At 40.3% G+C, this 21,949-nt stretch overlaps 1 protein-coding gene across 2 annotated transcripts in view; it reads left to right on the top strand.

Moving 5' to 3' along the window:
- LOC105831126 (heterogeneous nuclear ribonucleoprotein L) overlaps nucleotides 1-21,949 on the top strand; it is a 174,562-nt gene that overhangs the window by 68,240 nt on the left and 84,373 nt on the right. The gene's annotated exons all lie outside the window — the stretch shown is intronic.

The raw sequence follows: 21,949 nt of genomic DNA on the forward strand, positions 1-21,949 counted from the left end.
CTATGAGAAAATTCAGTCCGAAAGAAATTCTATTCAATTTGTGGAGTTGTAATTTAATGCATAATGAATTTGCAGAATTTATCGGCGTCGTTTAACCGAGCGAATTTTTCATTTTTACAATTGTTACAATTATCTTTCGTGCGTGATATTATAATGTTAATACAATGGGACGACCCGTTTCTATAATTACCCAGCTCCCCCCGCGTCCAGATTGAAGTCCGAGCCAGCAAAAACTTAAATCGCCAATTTAAGTAACTTATCATAATCAATGCACCCGACGCTGTCGTAAATCTTGTAATTTAACGCTTGTAACGAATGAGCGCGACACACAAGATGGATTAACCGGTTTTTATCTGATTCTACCTACCGCGCGCATTAGCGTGACACGGCAAACAGCTGCACTCTTTCACGCCCCTGCTCGCAAACTTTCACGCAAGAAGAATTAAGCTTCGTTCACACACACACACACACAGCACTGCCGGCGAGCAATTGTCCGTCGCTAAAGTGCCGCTAAAGAGAATTGTCCCCGAGTAATTTTTCGAGAGTACCCATCGAAAATTCTACAGCCGTGCTCGAGTGTCTCGCCTTTTTGCCTTTTCAATTCGTAATTCGACTTTTTTTTCCGTAACGAACGGAGCGCGCACGCTCTTTAAAACTTCTCCCTTATTTATTCTTACGCTCCCGTCAGGGGTCCGTCGGAAATTATTAGTTTCAGCCTTCCCCAAAAAATTGTAACGTGTTCTCGCTTTTACGACGAATCGCGATGTATGTTCGCGATAGAGACGTTGAAAGAAATATCCGGCGCATTTAGACCCACGTTGGTTGCGGAAGGGAGGGAAAAGTGGCTCGTGCCGCACAAAGGCACGTCTCTTTGGCGTGAACGCGCGCTATTATGTCGCGCGAAAAACACGCGAGAAATGAGCAGCCGAATATTAACGAAGCGCAGAATCACAAAAACACGTCCCGCGTCAGATTGCATCTGGATATAATTATTCGCTCTGTGACGTCTCAATAGTCCGATAAACATAAAAGTGTTTCTTTTTTTAATTTGAAGATATTAAAATGCTTATTTCTCATTCTCATTTCTTAAATATTTAAAAATGTTTTAAATTCTTTTACAAACGTTTAATAAAATATTTCGAAAGATACATCAGCTTTAAACGTTTTGACGTTTTAAATATAAATATCTCTATTCGTTCTAAAACTAAAACATTTTTCAAGTGTTTACAAAACAAAGGCAAAAAAAAAATAAAGGAACAGTCACGCACAATGAAACAATTTAAAATCTTAAAATGAAACTTCAGACTAAAATTGATTCTTCTTTTGTGTAATTATTATGTGAAGATTGATTCGCGCCGTTAAAATAATTTATTTCGACCGAAGGGAAAGAATCGCGTAAGAGTTTTTGCAAAACGTTGACGTCGCTTATACTGGCAGAAAAGTTTCACGATTCGATCGGTTTACAGGCCATTTTTCTCCTCGAAGTGCGACTTTATGTCACCTACATCACCATCTGTTTCTTTACGTTCAATTTCAGGACATTTTTGTCGCTAACCCCCTTTAGAAGAAGATCGGCGTGGCTTCTTCTTGCATAACGAAATCCAAATTATAGAATAGCAAAAGTAATGGTAACGACAACGGTCGGCGATAACATTATTTTCTTGCTTGCTCGAACAGGCGACTCCGGAATTACTTCGATTCGCTGTTATCCTTCCCGATCGTTTCCTCGCCACCGACCGCGCGGGTCATATTGGAAAATGTTAGATATTTATTGGCGAAGTCAACTATATTTTTCCTTCGAATATTGCACACAGCTGCTTCTTCTGCCGTCGGAGTAGATACTTGAAATCGTGAAGTGCCGATTGATCGATCGCCCTTGATTCTTTTTACAAATTGAGCCTCTTGTTTGTTTTTGGAAAGGTTAAAGGTAATCGTTTAACGCGAGGGCCTAAATACAGTAAGCGATTACAATTAAATTTCCAAAAGCTTTTAACTGAAGCGAGAGGGCCGCGATAAAAACCCCGATAAACTGCGACTAAAACAGCACATTTTGTTTTAAATCTCTGTACGCAGTACAGCGGGGCTCGAGACACCGTGGCTTTAAATTAAATAAAGAGCAAAGAGAGAAATTTGACCGAGAGCGACTTTATTAAATCTAGCTTTAATAAAGTCGGATTAATCCAGGGACAAACCGTACACACAATCTGAATAATACAAAGCGGGCGAGAGCGTCTCGGGTGAGAGGAGCGTCGTGGAAATGCGCCGGCAAAAAATTTCAAGTGGAAGCGCATACCGGAGAGAAAGAGAGAGAGAGAGAGAGAGAGAGAGAGAGAGAGAAAAGCTCTAGAGGGACTTTAGAGCGCGGAGTGAAAATAGAGTCGAAGGCAGTGCCGAAAGCTCGAAATTGGATTTCGAGGCGGAGCCTGTCACAGGAGCTTACCCACCCCTTATCTTCGTATTGCCAATGGAAAGGCCTGCCAAATAGCGGCCGCGGGTACGTCGGAAAGCGCGCGCGTCGGCCACGCATGAACCGCATGAATCACGCGACGACGGACACACAAAACACACAGACACACACACACACACACGCACGCACATCACGCGCGAGGAAGATGAGGTATCGCAGACGTATCGGATACACCGGAGGAATATTTGAACGAGCCACCGCATCGCACAAATCCCTTCTCCGCAGCTACATACCCCGTCCCGCATCCCCCCTCTTCCAGCATCCCCTCGGCGAGCCCGCGTTCTCTCTATCGGGAGGTTTTTTTCCCCGTAGGAAACAAACGTGAATGGAAACGACAATGTCGGTATCGATTACGACACGAGATTGCGGAGATTGGCGCAAAAGCGGCAGCCGCGCGCACGGGAACCTTCTCCCGTTTTCATAATACGTCCTCTCATCTGTAACATTCGCCTTTGAAACGTACGAAGAATGGCGCGCCTCCTATCGCGTCTAGTTTTTCGTCGTTTCTCCTTTTCTTTTTGTTTTTTCTCTTTTTCTTCCTCGGAGTAACTTTTGATAGCGCGACTTTTTTTTTGTTTTTTGTTTTTTGTTGTTTTTTTACTTTTGTGATTCACACGGAAAAGAACATCATGCGCCATTCCGTATTACGTATACTTCTTATTCGCTTTTCTATTTCTCTATTTTTTTTTTACGCGGCTCTTCGGCGTGCGTTTTAGCGATTTTTTTTTTCTTTGCGTCTTTTTGGAATTCGTTGCCCTTGCTTGAGGATGTTATTAGTGATCTCGAAACACTCGCGGAATTAGCACGTTCCGCCCATTGTTCCATTGTTCCGCCGCCCTGTGCTTTCTTTCTTCTTTATTCGTGAAATTTCACCGCCTCGAGTCTTCGGTACTGCTGGCGCTGCACCTCGCGATGTGCAAAACGTGCTTCCATTTGTTCACGTAACACCTGCGTTATCTTCATTTTTTTTTTTTTTTTTTTGAGAGAGAAACAGAGAGAGAGCGAATCATTTTTGAAGTTTTATTATTAAACTTTAATTTATCACAAATCGACGGAGAGACGAGGCAAATTGTTTATTGAAGTTGAAGAAGCTGATAGAGTCATCCGTTATTTAGGCGCGACGCGACAATTGCACCGATCTGATTGCCCGTCTTTCAGCCGGCAGCGCGAAGATCAATTTAAATGTCACGCCGCCGTTTATCGCGAGGGGTCCCGCGTCGGCTTCACTTCCGGGGCTTTAAACCGAATTAATTCCCTCCTCTCCTCCTCTTCGTCGCCGTATCATAATTCTCGGGGGTTAACGATAAGAACGACGGGACGTGCTTGCGAGAGTGGCCGCCGTCGCCGCGAGAGATCTTCATTCGGCGAATATCGTCGAACGAAGGAAACGTCGACGGGGATTGACAAAGTTGCTCTACGTGCTGCTGCTGCTGCTGCTGCTGCTGCTGGTTTACCGACCTCGAGAGCGCGCAAATTTATCAGACGGGAAGTATCGTCAGGAATTGAAAGTATTTACTCGGTCGCTGGAGCGACATTAACGACTCTGGCAGTGCGCGCGTCCGTCGGACGGACGTTTTACGAGACTCCGCGAAGTCCAAAGAAAAGGAAAAGAAAAACAACCGAGAGGAGCCGGGGCTCGTGTAGGATGGTCCCGGGACGATTGCCAACCCCCTCAATTCAGGATTTCTCGAACGAGCCGAGGTCGACTTTGCCATATAATCTGTTCGAGCGTATACCATCCCTTTTCTTCCACAGCTTTCCGCGTCAGCTTCTATCGAGCTACCCAGGTGTCTAGAAATTAACCGCATTAAATCAACTATACATTCTACAAATTGCTCTTTGTCCAGGAAATTGCGTGAAGAGGCGCGCGGGGAGGGAATTTTAATTTTTCAAACTGTACCTCGCCACGCATATCGTTAGTACTGAACGCGAGATAGAGAGAGAGAGAGAATAATGTCCCTCTTTGATTACATCACACGAATTTTATTTTTCACTTATTCGTTTTGCATGACGATGCGATTCTCCAGCCCGAGCGGATAGAGAAATGCAAATTTCGTAATTACTCACGGGGGGGATATTTCTCCGTCTCGGGCGCTTCTTTTCGCCACGCGGGGGAAATAACAGGGCGCCTGCAGAAAACGACGTTATACGAGGGCGTAATGGCTCATAAAAAACAATTACCGGGGAGAGCGCCCGCCGCCGAAAAGTGGGCGGGATTTGAAGCGGGCGCAATTTTCGACGACTTTGCGGTTCCCGCGCTTAGAGGGAGTGCGCCATTGCAATTCTGCAATTGCAATTTTGTGGCGAACGGACACGCCACATTCTATTCCCCGTGAATTATTCCAGCTATTCTCGCACCCTCTCCCCCTCCCCCCCTCTCCCCATCCCCCCGACGCCGAATCCAACGGCCATTCCGTTATATTTCGCGTGAGGACCGCCATTTATATTAATTAAGCACTTACGTGAAAAGATATCGATTTTCGCGTAATTTGAATAATTTCCCGTTACAAAGTAGCAATAGAATATTAATAGTCATTATTTTCGAAAGATTACCTCAGGCCGCCATGCGGCCGACTTTAGAGCGGCCATCGTACATTATATGTTGGAGGCTTACCGCTCATTTTCATTGTTATAATTACGTACTTAATTGTTAACGCACGCCGCATTACCGTTGTTGCGACACGACGGCGCAAAACGTCCATCGCGAATTGCGTCTCCTCGCCGGCCACTCTCTGTCCGTTTACACTCTCGCGTAATGGACGTCGGCCGCGACTGCATTTTACTTACCTCGCCATCACGCGCTTTTCCTCCGACGGCGAGCATTATTGTTATTTCTGCCGTGTGTCATTTCGCGTGCGAGTAACCACCCCTCAAATTACGGTGTGAAATTGTGAAATTGCCCGATTACAGACGCCCTAATGGAACGAGCCTAATATACACGTCGCGCCCGTAATATCGCAATAACGTAATGCCACACTGTTATCAAACCGTCGTTGCGGTTGTTGCATTCTACGTTTAAGGGTCACACCTTAACGCTTTATCATCTAGTGCACTTTAACCCTCGGCCAATAGAGGTGCACTTAAACCTCCCTGCGGAAAGGTCCATTTTTGCTCGAACGAGCAAAACGTAAAGCTCCATAAAATTGAATATTGTTGCAACGGGGGTTCCGGCGTATAGTTTCACTCCGCGATAAATCGCCCGGCGGAAGGATAGGGGGGGGGGGATGGAAAAGAATTAACGGGCATGAATAAAGATTTCATTCGATTTCGCGTAACACGCGCGCGGATTTCCAGCCATCAGTCATTTGATTTAGGAATTATTTTGCCGCGCGGCGAAGAAAATAATCGCGCGACTCTCCGCGTCGTCTCGCGCAAAATAACAGAGACCTGTTAGTCGACGTTGCTGTTTTATATGTTAATATGGATGCAAAATTATGTAATTACGTGGAAAATGTTATTGCACGATGTGACATGATGCGTTCTCGCGCACTCCAAATTGAAATGTTTTCCCATGGAAGTTTGTAGGGCGTCGCTTATTAATATCACTAATTATAATTGACATCGATATAAATTCTTCGATACAAATGGTTGAATGATTGCGAAATAATTACACAAATTAGCCCCGTGCGTTTCCACGTTGGAGTCTCCGTGTTTCCGGCGGGTGTCCGTCCGCGCGAAACGAAATGTTAATTGTCTCTTCTTTCTTTCTGAAATTTTGAATTGCAAATTTAGGAAACGTAGAATCCGGAATAAAAGAAAGGAACGTACTTTCGCGAGCGTCAATCTTTCTCCGGGAGTCGCGGCGATTTCGCGACAGTTCGACATTATGATCGCGACATTATCGCCGCCACGTAAGTTCGTACCTCGTTAATATGCGGCGATTAATTCGGTCGCGAGTTAACGCTGTTAAAACTCTGAAACGCGGCCGGCATGTGCCAGTCCGCCGCGCGTCAGTGTGCGCTGGAAAATCTTACTTTTCGCTTTGAATTGCAAATCGCCAGCGGCGTGAATGGTCCGATTGCTCCCGGGTTTCGCCGCGGATACAAGGCGAAGTTTGGAAGTTTTCTCCAGTGAGAAAAAGTCTTCGGGGAGAGGGAGGGAGAGACAGAGAGAGAGAGAGAGACATTCGATTTACCGCTCGCAGAATATGCGCGTCATCAATCATCGCCCTTCATCGGCAAGCAACAAATCTAAAAATCGTTTTGCCGCCTCGGCAGTAGCGAATCACCACGGATAGATTAGGCAGATTGATCGAAATTGATGCGAAAGAGCGCTAGCGTTCGCTCTTATGCTTGTCTTCTTGAGTTTTAATCGATTATTAATGATAAAAAAAAAACAATGATATTAAAAATATTAAACGCTCTCGTCAAAGTCTCTTAAATAACAGTTGCAATTTTTTTTACTCGCACAAGAGGATTATTATATTTGACTCCATCGTTAATTAGAGCAATGGAAATTATGTGCAGCGTATATTTGCTTTCGACAAATAATCCTTTCACATTATTTGTACTAAACTCCCGTGGTTGAGAAACTGGAAGAGCGTGAATTGCATGTACAGAGAAATTCCGCGAAATTATTCGGAACAGCTGGGAGAAGCAATTCTAAAGTAGATTTCCGTGAATTAAGCAAATTTTATTATCACTTTGAATGCCATCTGAAATTAAAGGACGGCAGTTCAGTGTGTACTTTATATGGAGTAATATAAAATTTTATTATTGCATTATGGTAATAACAATCGAGAGAGAGAGAGAGAGAGAGGGGGGGGGGTGAGAGACGGCAAATTTTAATCATGCCTCAATGTGCATTAAGCGCGCTTAAAGTCTACAATGATAAATGTTGATTTTATTTAACAAAGTGGCATAAGATTATTAGAGAAGTCTCCGCTGCTTTATCGCAGCTTTTCTAGCCTGTAAATACGTAAAGATATAAGCTTAAGAGCACTAACAGCGTACCGAATAGTATATGTTTCGTGGTACATGATGCAACCTGACATTCATGTATTTTTACATATTTATGTTGCTAAAAGCTATAGAATAACAGTATACGAGTCCTGTATAAGAGATGTTCTAAAGATTAATTACAGTAAAAAATTTCGTTAAAATATCAAAACTACATTGTCGTTAATATATATACGTGAAAATTCTATAATAATATGCTGTGTAGAATTTGTGTAATTCAAGCTTATAACTACATTTATCTGTATCAGCGGAAATTGATTTTTATTGTCTAAGCACTAACAATTTTTATTATTCTTCTAATTCTACATTTTGTGTGTATGAATTTTCTTCTTAATATAATGTTATAATCAGGTGATTAATAAATAATTAAAATGTTTAACCGTTACACAAATTACTCAATCTTTTTTAATAAATAAATCAATAATTATCTTAAGGAGAATCATTAAATTTAAGACATAAAGTTTTTTTGTTTTAAAAAACAACTCTTGTTTTACGATTGAAAATGACAATTATTTATCATTATAATTTTTTCGAAATTTTATATTTTGGGAAAAGTAAAGTTAATTTTACTTAATTTTGTAAAGTCTTTAAAGTTTCTTTTATTTAAATAAAATGCAAAATGTAGTCCTTTTTTAAATTTAAATTCCATTTTAGACTAAGATCACAATTTATTAAAATGATATGGTCTTTCTCCCGAGACGTAAAAATATTCCAGAATATGATAATAAGTACACATTAATTTACATGAATTGTTCTTTGGTGATAATAAAGATATAAATTTTAATCAGTTACTCTACCGAAAGTGATTTGAAACACCCAGAGTGTGAATTCTGTTTACGATACGTTGAGAGTTTTTCGAGAGCGATAAATTGGTCTTGTATTTGCGACGTGTGCAGCAACGCCATTGTGTACAAGGCCGCCGTTCTACCATTCGCACGCCACACTCGAAACGTGTTATCATCAAACGCGCGTGAGACGGTTTTCTTATCATTACAGCGCGACCCGAGAATCAGGTAGTGGTACAAACAAGTTTCGCGTATCGTCGTATTACTTCTCGAAACGTAATCGTGACAGGTACAAGGAGATCACCAGCGCGATTGTTCTTTACAAACAAATTACGAATCATAAAGCCACGCGACTAATTAACTCGTACAGCCAACATCTCGTCAAAGTATGCCGAGATAAGCGGATGTTTTTTGCGACTCGTTCACTCCAAGGTGAAATTGAGTGATTAGAATTATGTATTATTATTTTAAGTAAATATCTTACGTTGCCAGCGGTAAAAATATACCAATGGTAATTTAGTGATAATTCTGGCAATTTTATTTTTATTTTAAATGTTACACGACGTTTCGGCCAGACGTTTTCTGGCTCTTATCAAGTGTATTCGTATAAATAAAGTTAAATGCATTATATAAAAATTAATCCATTATGCTTTCACAAAAGTACGTTGAGTGATATAAAGAGATACGTGTTAGACGGCACGTCTGTACTACACAACGCTTGTCATTGGAAAGAGAATTGGAGGGAGAAAACGTCTGGCCGAAACGTCGTGTAACATTTAAAATAAAAATAAAATTGCCAGAATTGTCACTAAATTACCATTTGTATTATTATTTTAATTCGGTATATCTGTAAACCTGTTTCTTTATCGATTCATGAATTAATATAATGTTATATATGTTATATAACATTATATTAATATGTTATAATGTTGATATAATTTTATATATGTATATACAGGGTGGTCGTCAAGTATGTCTTTCAAACATAGTTTTATCAAAATAACCCGAGTGGTTTTCGAAATTGAAAGAAAATAAAATTTTTCCTTCCATTTTGATACCTTGTATCTTTAAAAGTAAGCCATTTCGGAAATTATATCAAGTTTTTGTCTAGGATTATTTTAAAAAATTTACAAAATTTTGTTAACACTTTACGATCACATTCCGTATATTCGATAAGTAGGGTAACTTAAGGTACTCGACGCTTTATGGTTGTATTTTTCTTTACGTCATGTACCGCGGCCGTGCTGTAAACACGCGGTTTGTTATTCGCGAAGGCAGACAGGTAGGTAATGGCGGCTTAGGCTCTGTGTTCTCATATTGCATTATTCTTCGAGACGCGGTCGCGAGAAGTACAAGTAGATTCCGAATCATTTTTTGCGAATAATGTACGATTAATTGTACCGTTAATCTCTCATTATCGATTACGATATTAATTTATTAAATGTAGGAGCGATAATAATTCATCACAGTAAGCATTTCTCGCGATCTATGGAACAATATTCATTGGAAAGTAAAAGCGGCATTCACGGATAATTATAATAATTTTTTACTAAATTTAATTTGAATAAAATCACGTGTAAAATTTTCTATTGATTTGAATGCAACTTATATATTTTTGGATTAAGAAAACAGATTGCGATACACGAATTATAAAATCAGGTAATGGGAAATCAGGTAATAGAAAGCTGACTGATGTCTGTTGCGTATTTTCTGGAATTATTTTTCCCGTTATAATGTATAGCAAAATGCGCGTCGCGTGCGATTACTTGGGAGTGCCGTGAAAAGTACCGCGCAATCGTCATGGTGATTAGTGTACACGCGATCGTAATTAATGTTTTGCGAGTGAATGTAAGATTAGAAGAATACGGTATAAAGAAAGCGTTAAAAGAGAAGGAAGAGACTTTGGTAGTGAGCAATTTATTATTTATAATACTACAAAAAAACGTTTTTATGTTAATTAAATGTTATTAAAAAACTGCTCTATGCTCTGTGGATACCCATATTTATATTTCACAATTCATAAAAGTAGCTTGCGTTATAGTTATAATATAATATATACAAGAACAAAATTTATGTTAATGTATCTTGTATTGACGCGTAGAAATAACACAAAAAGTAAATGTTTTACTTATAGAACTAAGTAAAAAATGATAAAGAATGGTAATTTCTGCACAATTGTTTTTAAAATTGCTAAATTATCGCTATTATATTTCTTGCATTTTTTATCAAGCATGACTAAGGTTTTTACAAAACTTTAAAATATTATGAAAAAATGCAATATATTAATATAGCATTTTAATTTTAATCTCAAATATATTTTTTTATTTTTGAATTTTTAAAATAAAAAGTGCACAATAAGGGGAAAAATAAAAAAATGTCAAGGATTAAAATATTAATATTTTTGAGTTTATCCGAATTTTTTATGATATTCATATTTTATGAATTGGATTTAAATCAAAACAAGATATTTATATATTATATTATATACAATAAAAATTAATTAGTATCTTTATAGCAGATTACAAGAAAAAATGGTTAATATTTAGATTTATTTTTTCTTTTTCTTTTTTTCTATTTACATATTTTCTTAAAAAATTTGAAGTTTGCGTTTTGCAACTTTATATCTTTTTAGAGTTAAATTATATATGATATATATTATTAAAATATTATAAAAATTATATTATAAATATTACACAATTTGATTGATTGAAGAAAATATTAAAAAATGTTTTAAAATGTATATATGTATATTAATAACGAATAAAAAAAGATTGCAATACAATTTACATGTAACAAATATATACTCGTATATAAGAAAATCAAAGGATATTTCTCGATTAAAGAATACAAATTAAAACAACAAATTGGTAACTTCTTTAAATTGATGGTTATAACAATCGAAAATATTTAATAAGTAAATTTTAGCCAACAAAAGCTTTAAATGTTTCTAATATATTTTTAACAAAAAAATATACTTTTATGATAAATATAAATTGAGGTATACTCCGATTTTCACTAACTAGGACGTTTGTGAGCAACGTTATAAAAGTTCTCGGTACGCATTGATTTTGTATTCAATGGATTTGGATCGCTGCACGAAAGCTCGTTTACCTTTGATATTCCGACTTCGAAATTGTTCAACTCAATAGGGAAGACGAGAGTGTCGGCTGTTGCTATTAGAGAGAAGGGTCGATAACACCGATGAACTTTTTATGAAACTTTAATAACGCCGGGGGTGTAAATAAGTTGGTTTCTTGCACGATATCTCGGATCTCTCTCGAGCTATTAAGAAACTTCTCGATTGATATCTAAGGGCCGTCAAGTGTGAGGAATCGCTCGATGATCCCTCGGCCCAATTAAAGCCAGTCGATGTAGCCGACGCGTTTCGCCTGCAATTCGTGCAGGATTAATTACCCGCGTTGATTAAAGCTCGCCAGCGGCAGCTCGCGACGTTTATTGCGATCGTATTCGGTCATCGAGTTTCGGCTAATTTATTTTTATCATCTGTTTACGAATATCCCACGTGCGTTGTCGAACACATTGCGCCTCGCACGAAAATAGAAATTCATTTCCGTTTATTATTTTACTTGCGTATATAAAATTTACATACATATGTATTTTTTTTATTTCCGCGCGGGAAAATTTCGTGTTTAGTTTTGTTGCTCTGTTTTATTTCTGCATTTTTCACGCTTTTCCTGCCGTTATTTAATTGCGAGAGAGAACTAGCGCGCTTAAAATACTTTCACAAGTGAAACATTTGATCTCCTCTATATATTTTATTTTTTAATTTGTTAATTATCGCATTAACTTTGCGCTTTAAATTGGCATCAATTTAATATGAGTCCACTTGCGTACGAGTATAAATGCGAGAGGTAGGACTACTAAATATCTCGTAATTTAAAATAATTGAAATGCGTAAATCATCAAAGTATTAAGATTTGCCGACTACAAATGCATTTATAATTTTACATAAAAAGACAGATTGCGTGCAGTTTTTTTTTTCCAAACTTCTCTCTTTCCATCGAATGTGGAAAGCTAAAGTCATATTTAATAAAATTTTCGCTATTTTCAAGAATTTTATTTCTAATTTTATTTCCAAGTCTATTTTATTTCCCTTTAGAATACAACACGATTATTAGGTTTACTGGCAATAGCTGCCTTACGTTATCTCGTATCTACGATCGTATCGATTGCACATGTACGGTTTACGGTTTCCGTGGCTGTGGAATCAAGTGCTTTCGCGAGGTGATATCAGCGGTGAAATTAACGCGAGGCTCGTACGCGTGCTCGTTCGAACGTGACGAGCGTTATGCATAATAAAAAGTGAGTGGCCAATGCCAGAACTCGACACGCGTAAAGCGACGAAATGGCGATAATTAAATTTTTCCCCTACGCACATTTCTACGCGCGTCCGCCTGATTACATCCTGAAATACGTTCGCTGGAAATATATTTTTAACGCACTTTTATTTCTTCATGGGGCAATTGTTGAATTAAATTTTTTTTTTTTAATATCCAGCGTTATTGGTGACACAATTTAAGCTCTCTCGCATTTATCTGTCATGAACCTCCACGTTAAATTGATGCCAATCTATTATATAAATGATTGATAAAATTTAAAAGTAAAATATTGTATAACAGTGAAATATATTCTTAAACAAAAAAATACATGTATTTATTACAAAACTTTGTCGTCTTAAAGACATAAATAAATATTTTTTCCTCGAATTAAAGCGGGGAGAACTTCGCCAAGTCCGAACTCTTTGAGCAAATGTTTGTAATCCTAGTTTACGTGATTTCCGTTTCTCCACTTTGTGGACTGTGATTTCCTTTTCTCGAAAATGTCGACCAGCGAGTTGTTTTTCTAAAGTGAAGAGGATGGATGATGGTTATCCTCTTGATGAAACGGCGCTTCAAGACAGAAATTGTTGAAGAAAAATACGCAGACGTAAAAGAAACCGCGTTGTATTAATGCGTTGTACAATAATTTCACGTTGGAATTCCGAAGCAAACGTTGTAATTACTACAACGCGATTACAATTTTGAAGCTCATGAATATTATATCGGGATTGACGATTACGTTATAGAATCTGAATATACTTATAATAGTAATATAATAAACTAAATACAACATAAAATAATAATTATAATATATATATAATTATAATATACTAAAAGTATTAAAAAAGAAAATAATGTTGTTAACTTGACTAAGTAAATTTTGTTTATTCAAGTATTTATGTATTTCAATTATATTCAGCTATATAAATACTTGAATTAAAATTTTTGCATTTAAGTTAAATGCAAAAATTCTTGAGCTGACAAAATTTTAATTTAGCTGGAAAATTTCGTCAAATTAACATTTTTTTTCTCAGTGTACGCAATGTAAGATGATGCTTGTATTTTCCAATTTTCCAACGTTGTAATCCGAAAGAATCAAGAAGGGACGTGGAGAAGAGGCTTCTTCAACCCACCTAGGGAAACTCGTGACTGGATAAGGGGATTGGTCGGTTTTATCTTAATCGAGAAATCATGGCCCACTTCGTTATTATCTGTCATAATTCTTACGGCGGTCCCGTAGATAATGCCGCGAACAAATCCAATACATTCGTCTTACAGGGGCAGATAAGAAGGCATGTATACCGCGCGCAGTCGGGCGGAGAATTATTGTAGCGCGCTTTTACTTTGTCACGGCGCATTGTAGGCGCCCGCAAAGCTGAGGAAAAATGCATCTCCGCCGCGCGGATAGACAGCTCGGTAATATCTACCGGGAAAGAGATAGATAACCCGTGTCGCGTTTCGCCAGTTTTCGTATGTACCGCAACAACCCCCGGCCGGCCGAGTCTCTGTGCTCGCGAAAACCCCCGCTCCACTTCCGGTAAATATTTTATCCGGCCGTTTCGCCGTTTAATCGCAGCCGTGTAATCGCGCCCTTCGTTATAAGGGCCATTAAAAACGTCGTGATTTCCCCTCCCCCCTCCCTTCTCTCTCTCTCTCTCTCGAACGTCTTTAACAAACGCGGCTCGCGCCGCGTTATAATTCATGGGTACGCGCTTCTCGCTTCGAAGTTGCCAAGATTTTACGAGCTCGTTTTCCCGCGAGTTTCCTTTTACGGTTGACCCACATAGTGTCCATTGGGTCTCGCACAGCTAATCCAACGCGCGAACGCGAAGCGTATATATCTGGTTTTTGAACAATCTTATGGTTAATAAAGTCGTTAAAAACCGGTATATTGTTAATTGAATTCATCGTGGAAGAGCGTTATTTAGTTATTGAAATGATAAGATAATATCAAAATTTGATTTAGCGACGTTAATTGGCAATCGTTTTATGCTCAATTTACAGCGAAATTTAATATAACGCGCCACGATATGATTTCCATTAATAGCCCTTATGTTTCAAGTTACTTGAACAATAATTTGCATATACGTGTGTGTGTATGTGTGTCAATATTGAGATTATATTATGTAATAGGAATATGAATATCATAAATCCTACATAACTTTACAGTCTACACCGCGAGAAATGAAGTATTCCTTTGGCGATACATATATTTATTCACTCGTTTAATTCCATATTATATTAATCAAATTCTGATTACACACAATAATCAAATGAACATTAGTAGAAACGTATCTAGCGCGAAAGAGTTAGCGTATGTAACAGAGGTTTGCTCGATCTATTCTCCGCGCGGAAGCGGGAAAATAATTTCATTCTCGCGAACTCGAGCTGGGGATAAAGAATATTTCATCATTTCCCCCGATATTTCTCCCGCCGAGCGCAATACCGTCCTATCCGGAGTATCACGAATCGCCGAGCGGTTTAATTTCCACCCTCCGCGAATAGCCAATTTTAATGTATGATACGCCGCCGGTGGCGAACGAGCCGCGCTCGCAAGGAGTGGATGAGCCGGTTCTGCGAAAATAACACATTTCGAATGCCGGTGAAATCATCTCCATCAATCGCGGCGCAGGTCAACCGCGTGTAATTTCAGGTCACAAGCAGAATCGATGGAGGAAGTGCCGTCGAGGAAATCTTGAAGAGAAATCTATAGGTTGAGATGAAGCGGAGGGGAAGGGAGAGAGGGCAGTTAAGAGATAATGTCCCCGAAAGAATTCCTATGCAATAAAGTATACATTACAGGCTCACAATATTTCGTATTTCACGTATTTTGTTTCTTACCACATACACCTTGAATATTTCAATAAAATCGTAAGCGCAGAAACATGTTATACTCTGTGCAAATCTCACGACTACACTATTTTACACGTTGTAAATCTATTGTCCCCGAACTGTCACTGTCCGACGATAGTCTTTTTCGAAAATATCTGTTCCCGGCATGTCGCAAATCTTGAAAAATCACAATAAAATGGGGGATAAGAGAGACGAAATAATATGTGGAAAATACATAGGGGGGGAAAATACATGGGAAAATACCGGGAAAATATATAAATTCATGAATAACACATTTTCAGAGTGCCGCGTGCTATTCTTTCGATTTCGCGCGCTGTGTGATTCTTCGTCATCGTGCACCCTCTTTTTTTGCGCCCCCCTACGATACACAATTTTGATACACTTCTGAAACGCCGACATTTTCGAACAATATATTTTCGGCCTGTCGTTCCATTTTCTCGATTGCCGGCTCTTTTTCGAGAGCCTGGCATGTCTATAAATTACCAAACTTTGGGGCTCTTTGCCTCTCGATATTGCGGATATACCTACAGATGCGGAAGAGTAATAACCAACAGTAATTAAAGTTCGCCGTTCTGTGGATCTTGCTTTCGAAAGATGTTCGGTGCGCCGCTTTAAAGTTTCCGACGCTTGTTAAATTTACGGTTTACCCGGTCATAATGCGAACGACTTTTTCGAGATTTTTTGCCTCGCGAAAAGGGCCATAAATTTGTTATGCAAATTATTATGCAACAAACTTGATTAGCAGATGAAATTGTGAAAAGTTGAATTAATCGCTGTTCCATTCCTCGCACATTCAAATGCATAATTAATTGCACAATTAATTAATTCTACAATACGGAATTATGAGCAATGAAGTAAATGAAAAAGTATACCTTTTAAATTTAAGAATAGCTCAGTTTTATTCGTAACAATTTATATTTTTAAAAAAATCACAGCTTTAACGCCGTACGTTTTGTTGTTTAATGATAGTTTTGGTCCGTGATAGAGTCCACTTAATTAGAACTCTTTCGCCGTAAACGGAATTTTATGTGGAGAAAAAAGCGCTCTCTCTCTATCTCTCGGTAAGCTGTTCTCGTCCAATTAAACGAGCGCAATATTTTATTTCAATTATCCGTACTGGCAAATATAATTAACGAGTGGACGGAATTCGCGAGTTTATTCTGCGGCACGTCCCTACAGTTTGACCGAATCAACGCGATCCGCTTGGAATATAGTACCGTAGCCAAGTGCGAGTTACAGAGAGCGTTGTTTCGTGTCCGCTCCGCTCCGGACTTTGAAAGCCGGTCACGTACGTATCGATTGCCAATCGAGAGAGGAGCCCGCGACGTCCTTCTCGTTCCCCGTCTCTCGAGTCCTCCTTCGCATTTACCTTCCCTCTGTCGCTCGCGAAGCATACCGCCGACTTCTTCGTTCGCCGTCTCTCGTCGAGAGGCATCGGGCTAATTTAAATACCTGTTGCCCCGCAACGGCGAACGTTGCATTTCCAGGAGAATGTAGTCGCCCGTAGAAATCACAGGGTGATCGAGAGATTCTTCGCCCTTGTCGTAAAACGCGACGCACGGTGAACCGACGAACCGGAAGAATAAGCTTATACCGGATCCCCTACGTACGACCGCCCCAAAATTATTGCCACTTCCTCCATCTGCGGAATTCCCCCGATCAATACGGTCGTGTAACTTTTCCACAATGCAAGCGCAAACTATCATTCGATTATTGCGTCTGATACTTTGCTATTTACGCAGATAATAATTATAACAATTTAATTCCAGTAGCTCGCATATAATGCCGTTCTAATTAGCTAAATCGTGAATTATAATTTCCGTAATTAATACCGTGTAAAAGAGCCCAATTGATTTCTATAGAAACGCCGGATGTAAAATGGAAATCCAATCGGGCTCTACGGCGAATCGAATTGTCAATTGCGATTGTATCATTAGCGCCGTTTCGGCAACAATGGCGGAACGCGAGACGGTTATTAAAACCAAACTATTAAATGGCATCGCGTGCGCGGATCGATGCACACAGAGGTTATCGCGGAAACGAGGGATCTGTTCGCGACTCTCGATTTTAAGTCTCGTTCGGCTTCGCGCCTTCCGAGGTGGAATCGGCAGCGCACCCCCGCCGTCCCTTTCATTCCCGGCACGTGGCTTTTGTCTCTTCGCTCGTTTCGCGGCGTCGAGCCCTTTTTACTTCCGCCCGCTGGAATCGCTGCAGCTCGCTCGCTCCGTCATCGCACGTACCGAGCGTACGTATCCCGATTATACGTCGCGTGCGTGCTCAGACAGTCGAAGGGATCCGCCTCGCGTGTGTCTGAGGCGGGAGACGGGTGCAGGGACGACATTCCCGCTTCGCCGTCCAGGAACCGGCTTCGTGACTGACGTGCCCGGAATGGAAACATATCTCTCACCGCGAATTTAAAGTTCGCGGTGTCTCTCGTTAGCGTAGCGAAGCTACGCGCGGAGAGAGAACGACGTGTTCCGCGACTTTCTAAATTATTTTCATAGCTCCGTTATACCGAGGCTTCGCGTTCTGACATAATAACGACGTTGTGAAATTTCTCTTACCGCAGATTAGGCTGTCATTTTTCTCTCTTTCTTTTTTTTTATAAATATTGGAACGATATTTTTCGCGAATAAGATATGCGAATAAGGACAGCGTCGTCTACTCTTTAGCCGGGATAAGGATGTAATTAACTCATCTCATTAAAGGACGCAATCATGTCGCGTCCCGATTAAATGCCTGGAAAAGAAAGGCTATTAAATCATTGTGCACTTTCCGGAGGGAAGATTGTTAAGCTCGAGGGAACGTGCATCACTCCTGCACGTAGACGTGACGTTGATACGGTCCTTAATCGCTCGATAGTCAAACCTCCTTCGTTCCAGGATAATTGATCGATCACCGGAGTAACTTCATCGTGGATTAAAACGGGGCGTGGGTCGATCCATTACCGTAAACGACCAGCTAGCAGCAGCTATCTGCTAAAATAAACGGCGGACGCTATATAACGCGCGCTCATTTATCCGCTGCGGTGACTGCGACATCGGCCGATGCCTCGTCGATACTCGAAGGAAAGAAATTTGTGCGTCGTCGTCGTCGTCGCCGTCGCCGTAATCTCCGATGAAATTTCACGATGGCGTTTCTTAGACGCTGCTGCATCGCCGCATCGCGAGTACCGTGTGCAATCGCGTCAACTGGTCCGGAAAGAACTACATCGGCATCGCACTCCGTGACGGGCCGTCGTCGCCCCGCACTTGGTCGGATGCATTCGGAGCAAATCGAGCGACGCGATTGTGCATTTGTCGACTGACTTGATAATGCGGCGAGTACAGTGCTGAAAGCTCTCCACGATACACTTGTGTACGCGGTATGAGACTCGCCGGTGAAAGGAGAAGAGGAGAGAAGAACAACAATATATATATATATTGTAATGACAAATATTATGTGCTCGGGTATATCAGAGTATGGGCTTTTCAATAACGGCGTTTAATTTCCTTAATGTACCTCTACATACATTAATTGAGGTCTTTTTGACTGTATTAATTATGTAAATTATGCAATATATTAATGATCGGTCTAATAACGATATATGATTATTAATCTCGTATACGAAGTGTACACGTCATTATAGTGGGATGATTACTCTCTTTCGTTGCTCGTTCCGGCCGAAAATAATCGTCGATGCGGATTGAGAAATGTCGGTCAACGGTAACGTTGAGAAGCGCGCGTATTCAACATGCGCCGTACATTTAGGATATTCCCCGAGGATCCCCCGCCTATCTCTATGACATTGTAATGTGGTTAGTTACGGTCTCATTAGGAAATCACACGCTCGAAGAATTACGTTCCTAACAACGTTGCGGGTAACTAAAGGGGTAAAATAAATTTATCACAATTCTATGTATTTCATAGAAGAAGTACTTTGACTATATATTAAAATTAGGTATCTTTTTTAAGAGATTTATACAATTTTTTCTATATCTCAAATTTTAGTTTTGGAGACAATTAAAACGTTTCGTTTGCATTTTGATTTGTACATTCTATTTTTTTGTAAAGTGTAGGTATAAGATGCATCTATATCTTCTAATCTCTCTACACAGAAAAAAAAGTAATATAGCCGGTAACATGTGTAATTGCGGGCTGCCAACTACATAAAATACTCAATACAATAATATTTGCTATTAATGCAAGTACAATGTTGATACTGCAATAGCATATATTATTGTATTGAGTATATCTGTAGTTGGCAGCCCGCAACAACATATCTTATTGAATATATTACTTTTTTTTTTTTCAGTGTAAGAAATTATATTTTCAAATATCTATGCATATATGTAGTCTCTATAAGATAGTTCTTTACAAGAATTTTCAATTTTAGTTAAGGAAATCGCAGCGCGCCAATAATTGTAAATACATAATGAAACTGTCGTTGGAAAAACGTACTTTTATTCGAAATGAAGTTTTATTTTTCGATACCGAATAAATGCGCGCTAATTGTCTCCGTTGTTTACGACATTGGCGTGATCAAGAGGCGTAATAATTCGGCGCGCGCGCGACGATAATACCGCGATACTGTAATTCGGAGCGGAGGTAATCCGGTATATCGTCGCAGGCGGAACATGCTCCTGTTCGTGTCCCAGCGGTACCAATTCCCCCGCTGTGACGTCTGTGTTTCTCTCTCTCTCTCTCTGTCTTTCTCTCTCTCTCTTTCTCTCGCGGAACTTTATTAATGCCGAATACACAGGCGGAACAGGTGCCTTAGATAATGAGCTTAACCGAAAGCCGAGGCCGACGATTGACACACTCGCTCGCGCGCGTGTGCTTCCGGAAAATGCGATTTTACAGCGCCAGCCCCCGGCAGAAGCACGCGAAACCGCCGTATCCGCCGCATGCGGAAGTTGCTGCACGTGTTCCCGACAGGATTGACGTCAAGCAATTGAAATAACAAATGAGCCCGCGCCGCTCGTCTCATCGGCATTATGCAACACCAACTCAGCCGCGTAACCCCTTTCCAGGTCTACGGTCTCTGTTAGTCGTCAGTTATAATTGCCTGTGCGGTTTTCATTTTGCGATATACTTTCTTGATTTATGTGCATTTTTATTTTTATTTGCAATATTTGCGCCGACGCTGTAAGCACGAATTTGGAGGTAACGGCTGTCGAACTGACGATTATATGTGACAAAAATGGACGGCCGAGAGGAAAAGGCTTGGCTTTGGAAATTAAAGAATTGAAAGGTTGAAAATTGAGGATTTAGAGTTGAGAATTGCGAATCGAAGGACCAATATGAAGAATTGGAAGATGAAAGCTGAAAAAGCAATAAGAGATAAAAAAATGGAGCGTCTCCCACGCGTTAATGCGAATGTATGTCACTTTCGTAAGTTCTTTTTTTTTTAATTTTCAAACACTAGAAATTCTTGTAAGTAGTTTGCATTCGGAATCGTCGTCGTCATTGTCGCCGCAAATGCGTTTGAATATTAGCCGCGTTCGCAAGCGGCTCTTCTTTCACGAATTAAATTGTGGAGAACGTTTGCCTTCAATACACAGGAAATCTCATTTTCTCTTACTCCCGCGAAAAGGTCTTCTTCGACACAGCGTTCCGGTACGAGGGCGGAGTGATCCGGGCCGGGCGATATCGAGTTTCCCGAAATTTGGTGAGAGAGTGGGTATAAAAGTTTCTGAACTCCGAACTGGTTTTCGATGTCACAGTATTACACTGACAGATTTTACGATCGCATCGCGCGCGCGCTCTCTCGAGTTTCAGACACTATTACTTCGCCGTACCAATTTATGTCCTTCGATACTTCGCGGTGTATCGGCATTATTCCTCGAGGCGCCGGGATCTCTGCAGTTTCTATCACCATTTCTATTCATTCCCGTACATCGGCACGGTCAGACGACCGCCTTTTATAAATAATGAATGTACGCTAAGGTGCCTTGAAATATCCTTCGCGGAGCATTAAGAAACATGGATTTCAAGATTAACACATTTACAACTCTGGCATATTTTCCTCAGAAGCATGTAGCAAATAGACCTTCTTAGATTTAATATTTCTTTAAATTTCGACGTCCGATATCTTTATCGATGAGGTGCGATCGGACGCCTGCATTGTCAGAGTTCCGCGGTGTTTCTATCGAAGTCTAATCCCAAAGTTTGTTCGTGCGATTGTTAATCTCATGGGCGACTGCCGCCGCCGCCGTCTCAGGTGGACAATAAAAATGCCGTGGAAGAAGTTCGGGATCGAGTGACGGATTGCCTTTGATACTCGCTCTAAAAGGATCCTCGGGGAATCTCCACCGGTCCCGGCGTCACTCTCTTTAATCTCCATTCACTCGAAACATTTCCTATATCCAATACCGAACGATAAGATCCCAGCGATCTTCCTCCCTCGATTCGGCCTCGTTCAAAACATTCCGTTACGTAAGACATCCGCGAAGGAGATTGCATGTGATTCGAGAAGTCGCGCCGACATCGTCGCAATGAGATTACGATGATGTTTTTAGCTCCTCGGCGCGCTTTACCGTGTGACCGGAATAAAACGGATTTCGT

This window comes from Monomorium pharaonis, chromosome 4 (genome assembly GCF_013373865.1).
Source record: "Monomorium pharaonis isolate MP-MQ-018 chromosome 4, ASM1337386v2, whole genome shotgun sequence".
Lineage (NCBI taxonomy): Eukaryota > Metazoa > Arthropoda > Insecta > Hymenoptera > Formicidae > Monomorium > Monomorium pharaonis.